Here is an 18,401-nt window from a genome sequence, read left to right on the forward strand (position 1 = left end):
AAGCTCGTTGCTTACGCTAAAAAAAAAAAGAGACACAAGTAATTATTTCCAATACTCTTCTATGAGAAATACACCCCCACTCTACTCTTTTAGCAAGTATCTTATTATAACCTTAGTATACAACAATAGGAAGAGAAGCCTGAAGATTTTTCTAGTCACCGTTAAAACCTCTTGTTTTCTTTCTCCCCCCAAACGAAAAATGTAGCTAACAATCTTGTATACGTTATCCTAACGACGCTTTTACTTTACCATTTCTTCTATAATTACCATTTTACCGCGACCAAAAACGAGTGGAGAAAGAGAACCAACCAGCCAGGGTGGGGAGAAATTTAATCTTATAAACGGGTCAGAAATGGCGTTGCAATTAAAGCGAATAAAAGGAGAGAGGGGGGGCAACAAGAACCTGTATTACGGAATTAAAAGAAAACTCTGTCCAACAACCCCTGGAATGCGCTTTAACTTAGCTTTTGGCCCCTGTTAACAATAAACGCCTTTACAGCTAGGGACGAGTTTCATGAATTGTTTTCGCCTTCTACTGAATATTGAACCGGAGATATGAAAAAAAAAGCATTTCCTTATTTTCTAGACTTCTGCACATGCATATGATTTTCAAGTATCTTTCCTTTATTAACAGGAACTAGCAAAATCTAGGTAGTTCTAATATAAACCGTTATTCACGCTAAAAAAACTATATAATTTTACATGGCATATTTACCAAATATCTTATTGAAGCATTTTATAGCAAATTAGACAATGATAAGGAATTGAGAATAACCCATGATTTATATGAAATATTCTTGTAAGAACTCGTTGGGTTCTTGAGAAGGCAGAATAAAAGGCGGCAGCATCGGGAGGTAGGTAGCTAGTCTAGGTTCCATTTAAGCCACAGCATTTGCATTAAAGCCCAGAAATGACGACGACACGCTAAAGGGTTACCAAGTCCCAAAATTTCCCTCCTCCACCCACCACCAACCAGCTCACCACCGGTCGCCGCCGCCGACATTAGCTAATTAGCGGAGCTTAATCTCTTACGAGCGTGCCAACGATCCAATTAACGGGGCAAAAGAGCTCTGTTTGTTCAGAGGAGAAGCCTATATCTACCAGCATCTTCCCTGCCTTTTAGGAGCGTTAAGGTTAAGCCTTGGTCCTAGTTACACACACAAAGCGAGCGAGAGAGCGCGAGGTTTTCCCATGGTCCCCCGACGCGCCAATGAACCTATATAGTAACGCGCAGCTGTATGGTGGACGAAATTAATCAGATCTTTGGGGGTTTTCGACGCAACCCAGACGACAATTTCCCCCCTTATTCGCCAGCGACGACTTTTAGCTCTCTGTATAGTACCACCGTAGAGAGGTCGGATAATTACCTACACTTGTTAAACGGTTCAAGTTTAACAGAAAAAGGTACGCTATACCAGGGATAGATTTAATTTTAGAAGTAGGAATGGAGAACAGAGTAATCTGGGCGCGTGTCAAAGTCCCGGACCCCCTTCCACGGGACGGAGGGGGTGAAAGAAGAGGCGGGTCATAGCGACAGAGGTAAAAAGGAATGACGTATTTTTCGCCGTCCCCGTCAGCAACGTCATCAAAACGTAGTTTAAATGAGCCAATAAGATAATTTAAACTTTTCTTTTACGTGTTGGAGGGGAGGCGCTCTATACTGGGCTGAGTCGGAATAACTGAAGCAAATTAATACAAACCGTTAATCTCCATTTCTACTTCTAAAATTAAATCTATCCCTGGCTATACTCAGTACTTACATCTTATCGAAACACCGACGGGCAACTTTCCGACCTCCGTCTCTATATCTGATTCAGACCATGTATGGTAAAGGGGTTTGTATTGTTTCATCCATTACGAGATGTATTTTTATTTATAGCACCAGTTTTCTTGGGAGGTCCATATATCGAATAAAATTAATTGGATCATATATTTTTTTGGGATTTCTATTCCTTTTTTTTTGTTTATTTATTGGAGCCAGGTTTTTGTACGATTGCCTTTAATCTAATTGGCCGTTATCTTGTCAACGTACGGTATACTTTATCAACTTTTCTGGTTAACCCCATAAAAGTAGGCCTAAATTAGGCCTTGGTAACAAACTCGAATAAAAAGAAATAAAATGAAAAAAATATATTAGCATTTAAATTTGACGATATCTCATTTTCCCTAGAACATATTGCCCTTAAACCATGGCGTCAACGAGTAATGAAGATTAAGTCCGCAGTGGCGTATAATCACGCTGCGAAATCCATTGGTTCAATTGGATACTTAACGGGGCTCTAAATGGTTTGGGGCCCCGGCAGGCCGAAATGGAAATACTTTTAAAAATTAAGTTTTAACGATTATAGGGTTTAGTTAGAATTGTAGTAGGGGCATAAATTACCCCCCCCCCCCACACACACACACACCGGCAGTTAATTTTGGAAAAGCTAGCGAGTTTCGCCGGCCGCAGTTAACCCTAAAAGATGCTTAGATGCGTTAAGCTTAGCGAGATAATTCTGGCGGGAAATGATGAGAAAAGGCGGGAACGAGGGTGGGGGGAAGGTTTATAGTCTGGGCATGCACTGCGGGAAAGCGGCAACCGACTACTAATTCTCTCAATCTAGGGCTCGTAATACCTAAACGCCGGAGCAGTTAGCCTGATATTAGGTTTAACAAAAGGAGCAGAGCGAACGAGGAGATGTGATGGTGCTTGGATTCGGGGAAAAGAGTTTTGGCGCGAGAGCGGCTCGTTACGATGGGGATCTATATGGGCCCCGCATAATTGACTCGTTAACTGCGGCCTAATGACCGGGTCTTTAATGGACGCGTACTTACTTTCCCCTAATTCGCGGAGACCATCCCTAAGCCTTTTCCAGCCACCATTAAGCCTTGGCTTCTCTCTCTCTTTTTTTTCTCCCTGAGTCTTTATCGCTCTAGCCAGCTGATAATTCGCTACTTTGGATAACTAGCTTCCCCGCAAACGACATGTAAAAAGTCTCATGGAGGAAGGGAAACGGCTACTAAGAATCTTAGCTAGTAAAACCAGTGTTCGATGGCGTTTGATTATCACTATAGGAGAAGAAAGAAAGAAGAAATAGGCCTTGGCTGAACTAAAAATGGCGGGAAAACTTTACTTATTTACACAAATTCCACGTGCGCTTCTTAAAAAACAAGCGTATGATTGGAAGCTAAGAAAAAGCGAGAGGAAAAATGTGTTTATTCTTTATAAGGGGTTCTTGGAAAACAGGATATTTTTTTTTTCAACTTTTGTTTGTATTGGGATCAAATATTTTGAGATAAATCTATGGTAAATCTACAAACAAATCAAAGTCGTCAAATTCCTTACAAAACAAACCTTGTAAATAATATTTCAAATAACCTTAAGCCTAATTTGAAAAAAAGAAAACGAGAAAAATAGGCTATCTTCGGCACACATCATTAGATAGATCAATTTTCTTAATTTTCCAAACTTTTAAAAATCTTCAATCCTTAAGAGAGATAAAACTAGTCTTAATTTCCCTCTCTCTGTATAAAAAGAACAAACTTAATTTCAACAAATTCTGGTGGTTAATTCTCCGTGAGCTGCGGTTAAAGTGAAAGTTGGGATGAGGAGAGCGGAGATAAGGGAGGAGGGTATTCTAAATTTCCCTTCCTAAATTGCAGAAGAAACTTTTTCCACCGCTATTTAACAAAGTAATTTTTTCTCTCTTAATTCTTCATCTTGGGCCGAGAAGAGGTTGGACCATTTTCCCTCCTTTTCTTAGTTAAACCAAAAACAAATTAAATCGAAGAAATAATTAACTCCTGACAAACAATATAGAAAAAACATTTAAAACCTTCATTGTTTGTTTTTTCGCTACGGGGATTTATATGGATTAATTTTAATATTTTGCTAACGTCAAGTTTAATTTACTTTTGATTATACCTTGAAGATCACCCCCCCCCCCAAGCGAGAATGTCCTAGTTTGTTCTGCTAGAGGGAAGTTTTCTCGACGCTATTAGTGATGCTACCGACGTCGTCGCCTTCTTAGGCCTAAAAAAAGGGGGCGCCTTTTTTTTCTTGGATGCTCGCTCCATTCTAATCCCTATTCTGTTTGCGCGGGAGCTTTTCCCGCTCTTTTTTTGCACGCGCCTCGGTGACTTTGGTATAGACTTTCTTTTTCCCTATACGCGTCGCCACCCGTTTATTCGCGCTCGATCGCGTGCGCCACCATCACCGCGCGCGACCACAAAAGAGAAGCTAGCCCTTTTTTTTTTCTTCGACCAGCTCCTAGCCTAGGCTCTTTCATGGTGTTTTTCCCGCCTTTTCAACGCGATTCCTGGGTTGCTACGAGCTAAATGTAACCTACGCAATCACGTTTCCACAAAGTATATCATCCTCTCAAAAGATATACATATATATACTTTCCAAAGAAATTCGCTTAAAAACCTTTCTTTGAAAAGTATAAGTTTACGAGGAAAATTTTACATCCAAGTTTTTCAAAAGTCAATTTGTGTCAAAGATAGGCCTAGAGAAATTTCAGTAGCAACGCGTTAAAATTGCACTTTTGTCTTTTTTTTTCTAGACATCTTGAATTTAAATTGATATGTAAATTCGCAGTGGCGGGAAATATTCTCGATACCATAAACACGTATGGAAAACGGATTTCGCGCGAATTTACTCTTTCGAGCGTAAATTTTAGTCGGAAAGGAAAAGGCCGATAATCACTCGAGAGAATTGGCGGGAAAATGTTTCTACCACGCGCAATCAAAAGCTTTAAAAGACGCGCGCGGCGCGGTACGTCGGTGGAGGAGAAATTGGCGGGCTCGTGTCGTTCCACTCTTTATTTTCCCGGATGTATTTACCCCTCGGCTCGCGCCTTAATTGCATCCAACACCCCCCTGTAACCCTCTTTTCCCGCCAAATTCCATCGAACATACACCCCGAAGTAACCGAGGCGTGACGTCACACTCCAATTACGACCAATAATAAAGCGAGTCTATCCTTAAAGGACCAATGAGGGCGTGGATTGGATAATAGATAAACCTTGTAAAGCGAGAAAAACCATTATCGGTCTTGGATTTTGGCGGGAAAATAAAAATAAGAAAGAAAATTTCTTTTTTAAAACCAAACCCGGCAAAAGCTGGGATTGTTATTGTAGAAGCGGGGGAGAGTTTCATAATGGCGGGAAAGTGTAAAGAAAAAAAGTCACAAAGTAAAGAGCCAATCGGCTTTGAGGATGACGCTTTTTAGACCTCCCTTTTTTCCCTATCCCATTCTCTTTATGTCTTCAAACGACCCCCTTTTCTGGCGCGCCATCTACAGTAGTGCAGAACCAAGAGAGAGAGAGAGAGCTTGATGCCCCCTGGGACCCCAGCCAGCGTTTACACATTGAGTATAATGCGAATACCGAGAGAGAAAATAGAGAATGGGGACCATTCAAAGCAATTCCCACCAACAAATCAAAAATGAACATAGTCCTTCTCAAGATTAAATAAAATTACATTGAGCTTCCTTTATATTCGTTCCAAAAAAAAGAAGAGAAAAATAAAGCTCAAAATTATATGAAGACGTTAAGCCTAAATGTTGACTTTTCCCTGAATTTTGGTGTGCAGCAGGAACAACATTTCTACAGGGGCTCGTAGGATTAACATGGCCAGCTTTGCGCCTATATGTTGGCTGCCCCATAAAGCGCGAGAGTGATTTTTAAATGCATTTTGGAAATATTTTAAATTGAAATTATTCATACTATGAAAAACTAGTTTTAGCAGGTTTAGGCATTATTTTTCCTCTGATTAATATGGATAAATTAAAATATAATTTAGATGACCTTTTTAATTTAACTAAATATTAATTTAATATTAGCTAAATTGAAAAAAAAACACAGATAATTCCAAAATAAACTAAATGAAATCTTTCGCTAATATCCGTTCCGTAAAACTTTCTCATAATAATAACAACAATAACATTTCAAAACTGAACAACAATTACGTAAGGATCACCGTAAAACAGGGCCTAAAACTCTCTAACAAAATTAACGTTTCCAAAAATGGAATTATAATTACGCTAAGCCTAATTAGGGCCTAACCGAAACGAAACGAAACAAAACAAAAAACAAATCAACACGAAAATAAATTTTACTGAAAATCTTTCCAGTCTCTAAAACCCTCTTGGAAACACGTCCAATCTTACTCGAATAGCAAAAGTACCGCCAGTGAAGACCCCCAAGGAGCAAGAGTAGAAAGTCGCAAAGACCCTAACGTCGGTGGAAGGAGAAGGGGGGCAATGGAATAGTCAGAGAAACGGAAGAGGGGGGGGGTAGACAGAGACGCTTTTGATTCGCGAGGCACAGCGTTCGCCTTTGATTACCGACCTGCACGTCCGCGTTCATTGGAGCTCATTGAATTTGGCTGAAATGGGCACTTAGATTTAATTAAGTGTCGTTTGACGTTTTATTCCCTCTCTTTTCCATTTCCTCCTCCTCCCTAAAATGCCCTCTTCTCTTTTTCTATACCCTCCTGCTAGAAAAATTCCACCATCCCCTCGACCCCAACCCAACCCGCGACTAAGGACCAAAAGACCAAGGCTTAAAAAGAAAGAGAGAGAGGAGAGGATGGGGGATAAAAATAGGACCCTACTTGCGTTTCGATCGAGCTAAGTGGATTTGGGATAATGCGGAGATGGTACGGTATGGTATAGAGAGGTTCAGGGGGTGACCAAAAAAAGTCTAGAGCGTGCTTGTGGGGTGGATGGCTGAGGAAACGGAACGGGACCAAAGGGAGTAAAAGACTTTAGTCTTGATTACCGCGTGGCCAGGGGCCTAAAAAGGCGCAGACTCAACCTTGCGTGGATGCTTGGCTTTTTTACGCCACGTTCACAGGATGGCTTTCATCCGAAATTGGATGGTTGTTCCTCTTCACCACCTAAGGTACCATTTAATTTTTCTTTCCAAGCCGTACCGTTGGGTAGTGTTTATCGCGGCGTAGGGGTCCTGATGCCCAACTCATTCTAATTTCCGTTTAACTCTCTACTCTTATGTGTTTCTGAATCCGCGCCACTTTGAGGATGGACTACTTTTAAACCTACTTAGCTTTCTACACAGAGAAGGGCTCAACTGCTTCTCCATTTTATTAGAGAGAGAAGGACGATGTATAACAGTAGATATAAAAGAGTTATAATATATCGCCAAAACACGTAGTTTGTGTACTTCAAACTGTTTAAACAAAGGTAATAAATAGTAGCGTCAAGAAGTTTAAGAAAGATGTCCTCTATTTTCCAAGATGACCATGAATTACAAGAAAAAAACATTGTTAGAGAAAAGCTTAATATCAAGGTCTTCCCTTGATACGGTGATCCCTGAACCATCTAGTCTCGTATCTGGACCGTTTTCCCTGCCTCTAACATCCCTATCTCCATCTCTTTTCTCTCTCTATGGTATAATGCGAGGAAACTATTTGGCCAAAATGCTTCTTGTTTGCGCACACGACTTTACTGGCGGCACAATCAACTCCTGGTGCGGGTGAATTGTTGGCGACCCCCGCCCAACCCCAAAATTCCGAAAGAAGCAATTAAACAAATTACATTAAAGATGTGGTGTTAGGAGGGGCTGAAAATAGGGGGAAGGAAAAGAGTCTTCTAGATAAACCTTGGGGCTATTGTGACGACGTCTTTGATCTTTATACATAGCTCTTCATTTTTACGTTATATCAAATCAATGACATGGATAGTACTGGCTTCAAATTGGTGTAGGGGAAGGTTTTCGCAAAGGGATAGTGTAATGGTTTTAATGTTAAAAACCAAAGTAGGTTAATAGACCTAATCAAAAGATTGGATTATAGCGAGGGACTAATCCCTTACAATGTTGAGGTGCTAAGCAGAGTCCACTTGATGACCTTCGACCTATATTTTGAATTGTTCGACACGTGGTTTGATAAACATAATAAAATTCTTGACTTATCGCTGACATATCATTCATTTTACAAGTTCGCACGCTGTACGATCCATACTACAATTACCATAGGCGGGGCTTCGATGTCTGACGTCAAAAAGCACAGGGACGTAACAAAGCGCGAGCGACAAAAAATAAATTATTATATACTTACATTTTAATGACGATCGAAACCAAAGATGGTGCAAAATGTCACACACACAAGAACGCGCACAAACACGATGCTAACCTATCACGCGAAAACTTCACTAAGCTAAACTTGCTTTTAAAAACTAAACCGCGACGCGATTTGAAGTGTCTATTTTTTAACAGTTTGGATAACCGATTGATGCTTTTTGACTTTCAATAGAAAGTTCACGATAGTCAGTTTGTAGGTAGGGCCGTAATAAACTTGATCGGTCTCCACTTACTCACAATAAAATGTTTCAAGGTGACATGATCACGTGACTTCCAGATGTGCGCGTTATAGGGAAAGGGACTTTGGGACGCTGCGCTTTGACCTGAAAACTTGTTAATGCGCGCGCAACATATTTGTACTGCTCGCTAGTTACAGTTGGCCTTGCGGATAAGGGTTAGGGACTATGGGACGCTAGGCTCTGACCTGACAGCTGGGAAAGGGTCTATGGGACGCAGCGCTCTGACCTTAAAGTTTGCTTATATTAGCGTGCTTAATTATGTACTCACCCACTATTCTTGGTATCCCGATGAACTCGTAGATAACCGTAATCCGCGTCAAGTTCAAATGTAACCGCACCACAAAAGTCAAAGTTCACGCAACCCGATATAAAAATACCGCGAAAAACAAACGCGTTCGAGAACCATAGTGACGTCATTTTAGATGTTGAAAAAAAAACTGTTTGGTTCCCGCGATCCTCCGTGCAGCTAGGTCGTGCACTAGACCGCCCAAATCTTGATCCCTCGCTGATGACCAAACGTGACCCTTCGAAGAAATGTCCATCGTGACGCCATTCATTAAAAAAACTACCTGAAATTAAAATAAATTCCTAGATTTTGGCTAAACATCAGAATAATAATTACATTAAACTAAAAGTAAATACGCTTATAGCGAATACATATTCAGGGTACATAAAACATTTGGAAAACCGATTTCCCTGAGTTTTCCAGGTTTTTCTCATATACGGAGTAATAACAACGGGAGTGGGGTTTTTTATAGTTGAATTAAACCCATCGGAGCAAACTTACTCTAACCTCCCTGATTTCCCAGAGTTTTCCCTGTGTTTTTGTCAACTATTTATTTCCCTGAGTTTTCCCTGTGTTTTTGTTGACTATTTATTTCCCTCCAGGAGTTTTCCAGGTTTGTATGAACCCTGTAGACTATTGTTGGTGATAAGCCTATAATCATTCTCTTTCGTCTGCTCAAATTAAAACTTCTTTACGAGGGTATAGGTGTCCTAATGGACTACAATGAAGTTAAAAAGAAGGTCCCTGAAAATGAAATACTTTTCCTAAAAAGAGATAGGAGACGAAAATAAAAAAATGCGTCCAGAGATGGGAATTGGACACCCAATTTCGAAGAAAGGGCCTCGAACCAAAGAGGAAGCAGAAGAAAAAAAACCATCCTTTCTAAACTATGGGGGTTGAATAAGAATCCTTGCTGGGGTAAAAAAAGGACGGGGGGACCCAATTCCGGAGAAATAAAAGTCGTAACTGCTTTCAACTAAATTATAAAAGGTCGAGAAGGAGCCCCATTCTATCCTATAAGGCAAAAAAAATGGTCTCAGGCGAGCAAGTATTGACCTATAACAATTCCAGAACAAAACCTTTCGGACCAACTTTGAGAGTGTCGAAACATCAATATGTCAATTTCAAAGAAAAGCTTTAATGATGTAATACCTCAAAATGTAGACTATAAAATGATACTAAATACTTTGGTTTTAGGATTGTGATAAAAACGTATGAAATTTTTTAAAGAAAAAATTCAAATTTATCGACTTCATTAAGGCTCAGGTTTGGACATTGATATACTTTCGTTCTCGAACTCTAACTTAACATCAAACAACGCATTATGTACGAAAAAACACACCTTAATTGGTCTCTGTTCGAATGCGTTTAAAGTTGAAATAGAAATCCAGAAGAAAAAAAAACATATCAACCCCACTTCTTTAAAATTTGCAAATTAACACTCGCTCACGACTTTTCTCTGTAACCCTAGACTTTTCCTTAATCTTTCTATAGTTTTTTACAGCATGCTTTTTCTAAAATATAAGGTTCTCAAAGTAAAATTATGGAAAACAGTTTTGGAAATATATATTTTTTCTTTTGCATTCCTTTCTTATCTTCTACGCTCTTAAAAATATCGTGGAGAGAGGGAAGAAAACTAGAAACGTAGGGGGATGAAATAACACTTTCAAACAACATTAACACCGCCAGGCAATTCGTATTCCCGAATGAATTTCATCGAATTATGTCTAAAGTCTACAAGAAAATGTGTTAAGAAAATGCTCAAAAATGAAAAGGAGTTAAAATGAATTTAAGGTCTTTTGGGATTTGAACTGAACTATAGCGAGAAGAACATACGTTTTTAAATAAAAATGGTTTCTGAGAGATGGAAAGACCTGAATGCTAAATGATAAATGAAAATGGTGAAGAAACTACATCACCAAGCATGGTTTTAAATAATAAGGTTTAAATAAAATAATCATTTTTAATTAAACTTGAGACGATCAGATTAAAGATTTAATTACGATGAGAATGTAATTAATATAATTGTTCTCTTTAAAAACGTTGCCAAGTATTTAAGAATATCGTAACGCGGACACTGCTTTAAAATCTTTCACATTCCCTTTGAACTTAACTCTAAAGAACTATAACTACGCTCTCCCTATACTATCTTAGCCGAAAAGAAAAAAAAACAAAAGAGGAACAAAACTAAATTTAACACAATTAGGATTTGATTTCTTTAGTCCCTAGAAAATGGGGGGCTGGAAACCCCTTACTAACTTCATTGGTAATCAGCCCCAATGTCTTTTTTACACGTGAAAGAACTACTAAAACGTATAGCAATGGGAGTAGGGGATGGTTAGAAACCTCCTAAATTGGGGCTTCAATATCGATTGAGTTGCTTAATAAAAAAAATAGGAAATCTCCTTTTAAAATAAAAAACACACTAAATCTCTAAATTAGTACGACTACAGTAGTTAAACGCCATCTGGTTTGTATCTAGAAAAGCTGTGACTATGGAATACGGATAGCCAGAAGTAAGATATAAGAGATTAGAAGTATGGAAGTAGCCAAATTCTTCACTTGGCGAAGGTCAGGGAGCCCACTCTTAAATTTAAATTCCTTATAGGAAAAATAGGAATTTTTTTCCGGAATTATAGGATTTTATAGGAGAAAAAATGTGTTTTTATAGGAAAATATAGGACTAAAAATTCTCTAATATAATACAATTTTGGGCTTAAACTATGTAGAAAAATCCCAAAGAATAAAAAATGACAAATTGGATTTTACTTTGAAAACTCAGAAGAACTTAATTAAAATATAACATAATACATGTATAATATATAAAAAATCCTAAGCGAGCTCCACAATTTCGGTGTCTATTCAAATGTGATCTCGATAAAAAAAGCTAAATTTTGATAAATTTGATGATAAACTATAAGAAAACTTCGACTAAGTCAAAAATATAGGATATTATAGGACCTTTCATGAAATTATAGGATAATAAAGGACAGGTTCAAAATTTATAGGAATTATAGGACCGGTGGGCTCCCTGTAATGTAAATCTAAAAAAAGTGCTTGTAAATCTAAAAAAAAGTGCTTGTAAATCTTAAAAAAAAGTGCTTGTAAATCTTAAAAAAAGTGCTTGTAAATCTAAAAAAAGTGCTTGTAAATCTAAAACAAAAGTGTTTGTAAATCTAAAAAAAGTGCTTGTAAATCTAAAAAAAAAAGTGCTTGTAAATCTAAAAAAAAAGTGCTTGTAAATCTAAAAAAAAGTGCTTGTAAATCTAAAAAAAGTGCTTGTAAATCTAAAAAAAAGTGCTTGTAAATCTAAAAAAAGTGCTTGTAAATCTAAAAAAAGTGCTTGTAAATCTAAAAAAAGTGCTTGTAAATCTAAAAAAAAAGATCTAAAAAAAGTGCTTGCAAATCTAAAAAAAAGTGCTTGTAAATCTAAAAAAAAGTGCTTGTAAATCTAAAAAAAGTGCTTGTAAATCTAAAAAAAAGTGCTTGTAAATCTAAAAAAAAGTGCTTGTAAATCTAAAAAAAGTGCTTGTAAATCTAAAAAAGTGCTTGTAAATCTAAAAAAAGTGCTTGTAAATCTAAAAAAAGTGCTTGTAAATCTAATTTTCCCTCCGAAACGTCAGACGCTCGCGGTGGTAGACGGCCGAACTAGATTCAAGCACCCGTGTCCGTGTTCCTCGGCTTTAGGTTGAGAGGAAGGGGGTAGGAAAGTTTTTTGGAACTCGACCAATTTTTTCTCTCTAGTGTAGTCGCGATGGAAGCCAAGGGGGGACTATCTCTCTCAAACTTTGGGCTTTCTTCCGAAATTCGTCGCACTCGAGCCTGCATGGTGTGAGTGACGTAGCTGAATGTCTAGGATTAGCTCCAAAACGTGTAAGGCGGGCTCATAGTATGTATGACTTTGTCTGTCTCTATTGAACTTAGGACTTAAAAGGGTGTTTGCTTCAACTGAGATATTAAAAGTGAATTGATACCTTACTATATTAAATAAAACACAACCATGGATGTTTTAAAAATGTATTTCCTTCAACTGAGTTTTGCTAAACAGCGCAGTTTAAACCCGGCATTATTTGCCTTAGGAAATTCCCAATCAAATACAAAATATCAACCTGTAAGAATTAAGCCTTGGTTAACTAAACTTTAGAAATTAGATTACATTGGTTGTCAGTCTAAAATTAACGTGACATGGACAATGAGAAAACTAAATATTTAAATACTAAATAATATAATTATTTTGCCTTTATGGCCCTTGGTTGAACTCTGTGAATCATATTTTAATACATTTGAAATGCAACGGACATGAACCCGAGCGGCGGCCGAGCCAAAGGCCCGAAGCTGACGGGTACTCTCATGGAAGAAAGTATGGAAGGCCGACTCCCCCTTTGAGGTGTGAAAGGTGGTTTAAAAGTAGCGACGGGTTCGCCCTCTGTCCGTCATACTGAAAGCGACAGTTTCCAGGCTGTCAAAAAAGGCGGGATTTTTAAAATTTCAAATTCCCCGCCATCCCGTTAATAAACCCACCTTTTCACCAAAAGAAAATACATTAAATAAGGACGCCGCCATGTTTGTTTTCAGTATGACAGCTAGGGCGCTGTAGTATGCAGGGCTACCGGTCACCTTTCAAAAAAAGGGCTGAGTCGGCCTTCCATACTTTCTTCCATGGTACTCTACTCGAGACTCTCGGGTAGAGGTATGGGAGAGGCGAGGAGAGGGGAATGGAAAAAAATCGACGGCAAAATCGCTACGTCTTGTTTTATTTTTTAAGACATTCAGTGACGTCTCTCCTAGGGAAAACATAGGTGTCTTGCCCCCCCACCATCCGTTCCAAAACTCCGAAAAATTACCCCCCATTATAAGCCAACCTATATAAGCGGATGCGAGTTTAAGAACCTTGGATGGAAGCGGCATAAAATCCTCAAATTTGTTCACTAGTGCCAGGATCTATTACCAATGCTAGAGCACTTTACTTCTAGTCCCTTATCTTACTTCTGGTATAGCTAATAGAAATCATTGTGTCCCACGTGCAAATTTGAATTTGCCATTTCAAAAATATTATCAATTGTTAATACAAAAGTTCTAAAATATCAGGTCCAATTTTCAAAATTTCAGACATTTAAAACTATCAAAAGGTCAAAATAATAATAATCTAAGTTAAACTTTACTACCCCTTTAAAGAAATATATTTAATCTGTTGCTAAAAAGGGGGTCAGAAAACCCTTTTGTATTCTAGAAATAAAGGGAGCTTAATTATAGGCAAAGAAAAACACTACACCGGCAAGGCTTAGGGCATTTGCATAATTATTTTAATAATGAATATTATTAACTTGTTGTTTAATAGCCTAGAGACAAAAGAAAGAACTTAATATTTCAGAGGACCCGACGCCTGGCAAGTGGCTTTTCCCCGAGCACTGGTGTATTGCAAGTTAAACATTTCTACAGGGGCTATGGGAAAATACATTGGGTTTTAACAGCCTTAATGTTGGCTTCCCTTACTATCTTGATTATATTTAATAATGTAGAATTTAATTGATAACTTTGTTAATTATGGACGGATTTTGTTATAATTAGGTTAGTTTTACAGGTAACATTAGCGCCTTTAAATATAAATGCCTGCAATTAAAATAAATGCTCATAATATCAAGCTAAAATTAACATCAAACCGTCGTTTCAATATCCTAACATAGAATGTCACAGGATGTTGAATAAATCAACGTTAAGTACGATCAACAGCAATAACTTCACCCCATTTCAAATTCAATTTGTCCCATAGAGAAGGAAATAAGCCTAATAAATACAAACCCAATAAAACACCCATAAACTTGGACTACCCAAGCGTTAACGTTTTCCTAATAGATATTTCACCCCATAAAATGGAGAAAGAGTGAGAGAGAGAGGGAGAGGTTTCCAATCACCCTATGTTCCTTAATTTGTGGGGGTAGAAAAAGCCCAAACCAATTTTCCACTAACCCACAATCTCAATAGGTCCCTCGACCATCCATCCCTTGGACAAAATATACGGGTAATATTTAACACACTATTGCCAGCTTTTTAACTATAGAAGTAAATTAAGAAGAAGTTATATTAAAATCTTTGAAAAAATAGACTTCAATTGATTTAAAAAATTTTAAACGTAGAGAAAAAACCAAGTGTTTCATTAAAAAAAACCCCCAGCTCAACGGGTTTTATTGGTTTTTTATATTTAGCAGTTGCGTGAATTTTAGTAATTGTCATTGAAAAATTACTACATAATAAATAACTTCGACTTAATATACTTCTTACATCCCTCGTTTTCAGAAGGAGAGAGGGGAGTGGACTATTTTAAGGACCTATTCAAATCACCACGGGTGACCACCATCACCAGGGAGATTCATATCCTATATTTTATACACGTTAATCTTGGGAGTGCAAAATGAGGTATAAAATGGTATACATCTATCTTTGGTACTGGTCTAGGTTAAACATGGAACGTTTTCATACAATAGAACTTATGAATAGGCAATAAGTTTAAGCGAAAAGTGTACAGTTAGCCCTCCTCTTCCCGAAAACGATTTAATCTAGTTAAGAAGGTTTTTCTTTTTTTTTTACACTTCATAGCAACGCAGGCACATGTGCCCGGATTTTTTTTAGGGTAAATGGAAGCTGTTATTTTAATGGGTGTACCTTCTGTCACGTGATTAAGGTTTAAGGTTTAGAGATACGCCAGGGTTCATACAACTTTTGGGAAACGAATTTCCCTGAGATTTCCAGGTTTTTCCTCATATACATCCCTGAATTTTCAATGTTTTTCCCCTATATTGAGTATCCTATGGAGCAAATGTAAACGAAGGAGGGGGGGGGGGCAAATAGGACTATTACATAATCAAAGGACATCCCCGTATCTCTAATATAATAACCAGAGTTATGAGCCTCCAAAGTATAGTGTAATGTTAATCCTACGGAGGGGATGTTTATGAACATTTTGCTTAATTACTCGACCCCCGTTTGACGCAAATTTCCCTGATTTCCCTGAATTTTACTAAAAATTATAAATTTCCCTCAGTTTTCCCTGAGGTTTTTATCAACTATTTATTTCCCTGATTATTCCAGGTTTTCCCTGTTTTCCAGGTTTGTATGAACCCTGTACGCGAATTTAACGCGTGTCATCGATATATTGGAGCAATTACTCTATATACGCAAGATCAATTTAATAATGAATGATATTGCATTCGTTTCATCTAAAGTAATCTACTTCTGTTTCTATCTACTTTTGAAGAGGCAAAAAAAAAAAGAAAATTAATATTAAACCCATAAGCTGCTTGTTTATTTTTCCCAAAATATTTGTGTAACTAAGATTAGAAGGATTAAAATCTATTTTAATATAGGATAATAGATTAGATTAAGTCTTAACCACGCGGGTAATAGGGCATATTCGCGGCGTTGTTTTTTGACAGCGGAGTATGTTTTAATAAAGTACCAACTTGATAATAAAGTCAGTGAAATATAATATTAAAGCAATCGACAAATGGGATATGGTTTTCAACAATGGTTCCCACCACGCGTTGCTTTACTTTGAATACTTGAAACTCGTATTAATTTCCCGTGGTATCTTTGGTTGGTTTAAGTGTAGTAAAGTGAGGAAAATATGGGGCATGCTTATGATATAATGGATGGAAGATTGACTTAAGAACCGTGTGGGTTATGGCTAAAGTGCTATTGAACTTTTGACACGTGTCAGGGCACGTGGCTTCCATTTTCTATATGATTTTCTCACATATCCCCAAAATTATACATCCATCACCATAATAAAGATTTTTAACTACCTTTCTCATGTCGTTGTTTGAAAATCCCGCCAAAATTGCTCCATTTATTCGAACATCAATTAATTCGAATTAATTTAGGAAAAAATATCATATTTTCTTTCTTAAAAAATAGGTCTACAATGACAGCAAACTGTTGGCTACTGCCTTGTCTATTAATTTGATTGACGTGTTCGAGCATGATTACACATTCTGCAACTCCCTCCCTCCCCCCTCCCCATCCCAACAATCCAATTTGACAGCGCAAAGGCTTAGCAATATGGAAATTCCAAATAAATTTCCGATGCTTTTAACGAAATTGCCCCAAGTTAAAACTTAAATATGATTAAAAAATATGGTTTAATTACCTTCAGGCAATCCAGTTCTTATACTTTTTGGCGAAAACTTAAACTTTTTTAACTGTTAAGTTACCAAACAAGTTCCTGATGCGATGAGAAACAACTGTAAGGGCCGGCGCCTTTCGTTCATAGAGCAACCAATCATATGGCGACTTTACCAACACGTGACCATACGTGAAAATTTTGAAAAAACTCGTACTGGAATCTTTCAAGAAATATTTCGGCAAAATGTTTTATTGTCAATTATTTAACATAAAACACTTTAATATTATAAGACGCTAATTCAATTGTTTTTTTTTCTTCTCAATTATAACTAACACAAATATTATTTATATATTTATAAAAAGGCTTAGCAGTTATATCACCATTTTACAATGTATACATTGATATATAAGAGCGACAATTGGTTTAATTTTTATTTTTAATCATTACTAGAGTTCGTTATCAAACGAACAATCATTCGTCACTTACTTTTTCCTTAATTAAATAATGCAAAAGTTCTTTTTTTTTATTTTTCATTAAATGTACAAAAAAAAAAGTTGATAATGGGAAAAATTGTCACATTACATTAAGGAGGGCAACTGTAATTATTAAGTAATTAAAAAAAAAGGCCTAATAAAATCGACACGTATATTATAGAAGGGATTTAAACCTTTTATCATATGCCATTTAGTATTTTTCTGGAAGTTTTATTTGTTTAATTTGTCTCACTTTCAGAAAATGTGCAAAAATAGACTCTTATATTCAAGTTTTTTTGTTTTTTTTTTTCAATTTTTCCGCTTTTATTGAAGATTTATGGCCTATTTTACGTCTAAAATTAAAAACCTTTAACTACCAAAAAAAAAAAGGAAAAGAAATTAAAGAGAAAATAAATTTAATAAAACATAAATTAATATAATAGGCATGACAAGAAGTGATATCTATAGTTTATTAGGGAGAAGGTATAAATTCGCCACATTTATAATCTAGTTTTATCTACAGTCCAAACGTATAGTAGGTCCGGAGTTAATCCCCGCCTCTAAATTACAACCAGCATGCATCTCATTGGTTCTTGAATTTCAGTCATATTTTCCGACTGAGGAGAGTAGCGAAATATCCCGCCCTCCTTTTACGCCCCCCCCTTGCATTTTGAAAGGGGGACTGGGACTATGGCGCGCGAATACTTAGGCATCTTATACCTTCTCCCTAATAAACTAGATATCGCTTCTTGGCATGAAAAATCATAATTAATTTATTCAATTAAATATGCCTAGAGAAGAAAGGGTTAAGGGGAAGGAAGGGCAGTGATATATTTTTTCAAACGTTTCCTTAGATTAAATACATCTGTACAAAGTTTAATTTAATTTAATTTAATTTAATTTATAACGAGGCCAGCCCCGTTTTAATTAATTAAATAAATCCCCCAGATTATTTTATTTTATTTCTAATTAACTTTGTCTCATTAATCATTATTTTTAATTTAAAAATTAGTTTCCACAGCTAAAAAATAGAAAATTTGGAAGCACAGCTCGGAAAGCTTTAGTTATAGAATATAGATAGACGCTTGATAAAGTTTAAAAATCGTTAAATTATTAATTAATTAAAAAATTAATTAATTAAATAATTAATTAAACAATTAATTAATTAAATAATTATAATTAAATAATTAATTAATT

General features: G+C 36.8%; 1 protein-coding gene across 3 annotated transcripts in view; it reads right to left on the reverse strand.

The window, feature by feature from the left end:
- LOC149651481 (acetylcholine receptor subunit alpha-like) overlaps positions 1–16,864 on the reverse strand; it is a 120,676-nt gene extending 103,812 nt beyond the window's left edge. The window contains exons 1-3 of one of the 3 annotated variants that reach the window (XM_089848431.1): positions 16,756–16,864; positions 8,595–8,895; positions 8,065–8,410 (exon numbers count right to left, since the gene is read on the reverse strand). The gene's annotated coding sequence lies outside the window, so the exon portion shown is untranslated. Of the gene's footprint in view, positions 1–8,064; positions 8,896–16,755 lie in introns of all 3 variants that reach the window. The other 2 variants (XM_089848430.1, XR_016371240.1) reach the window with 2 other exon arrangements.
- Between the last annotated feature and the right edge of the window lie 1,537 nt (positions 16,865–18,401).

This window comes from Phalangium opilio, unplaced genomic scaffold, assembly GCF_054372755.1.
Source record: "Phalangium opilio isolate 3A_F unplaced genomic scaffold, DU_Popi_V2 ptg000082l_1, whole genome shotgun sequence".
In the NCBI taxonomy this organism is placed as follows: domain Eukaryota; kingdom Metazoa; phylum Arthropoda; class Arachnida; order Opiliones; family Phalangiidae; genus Phalangium; species Phalangium opilio.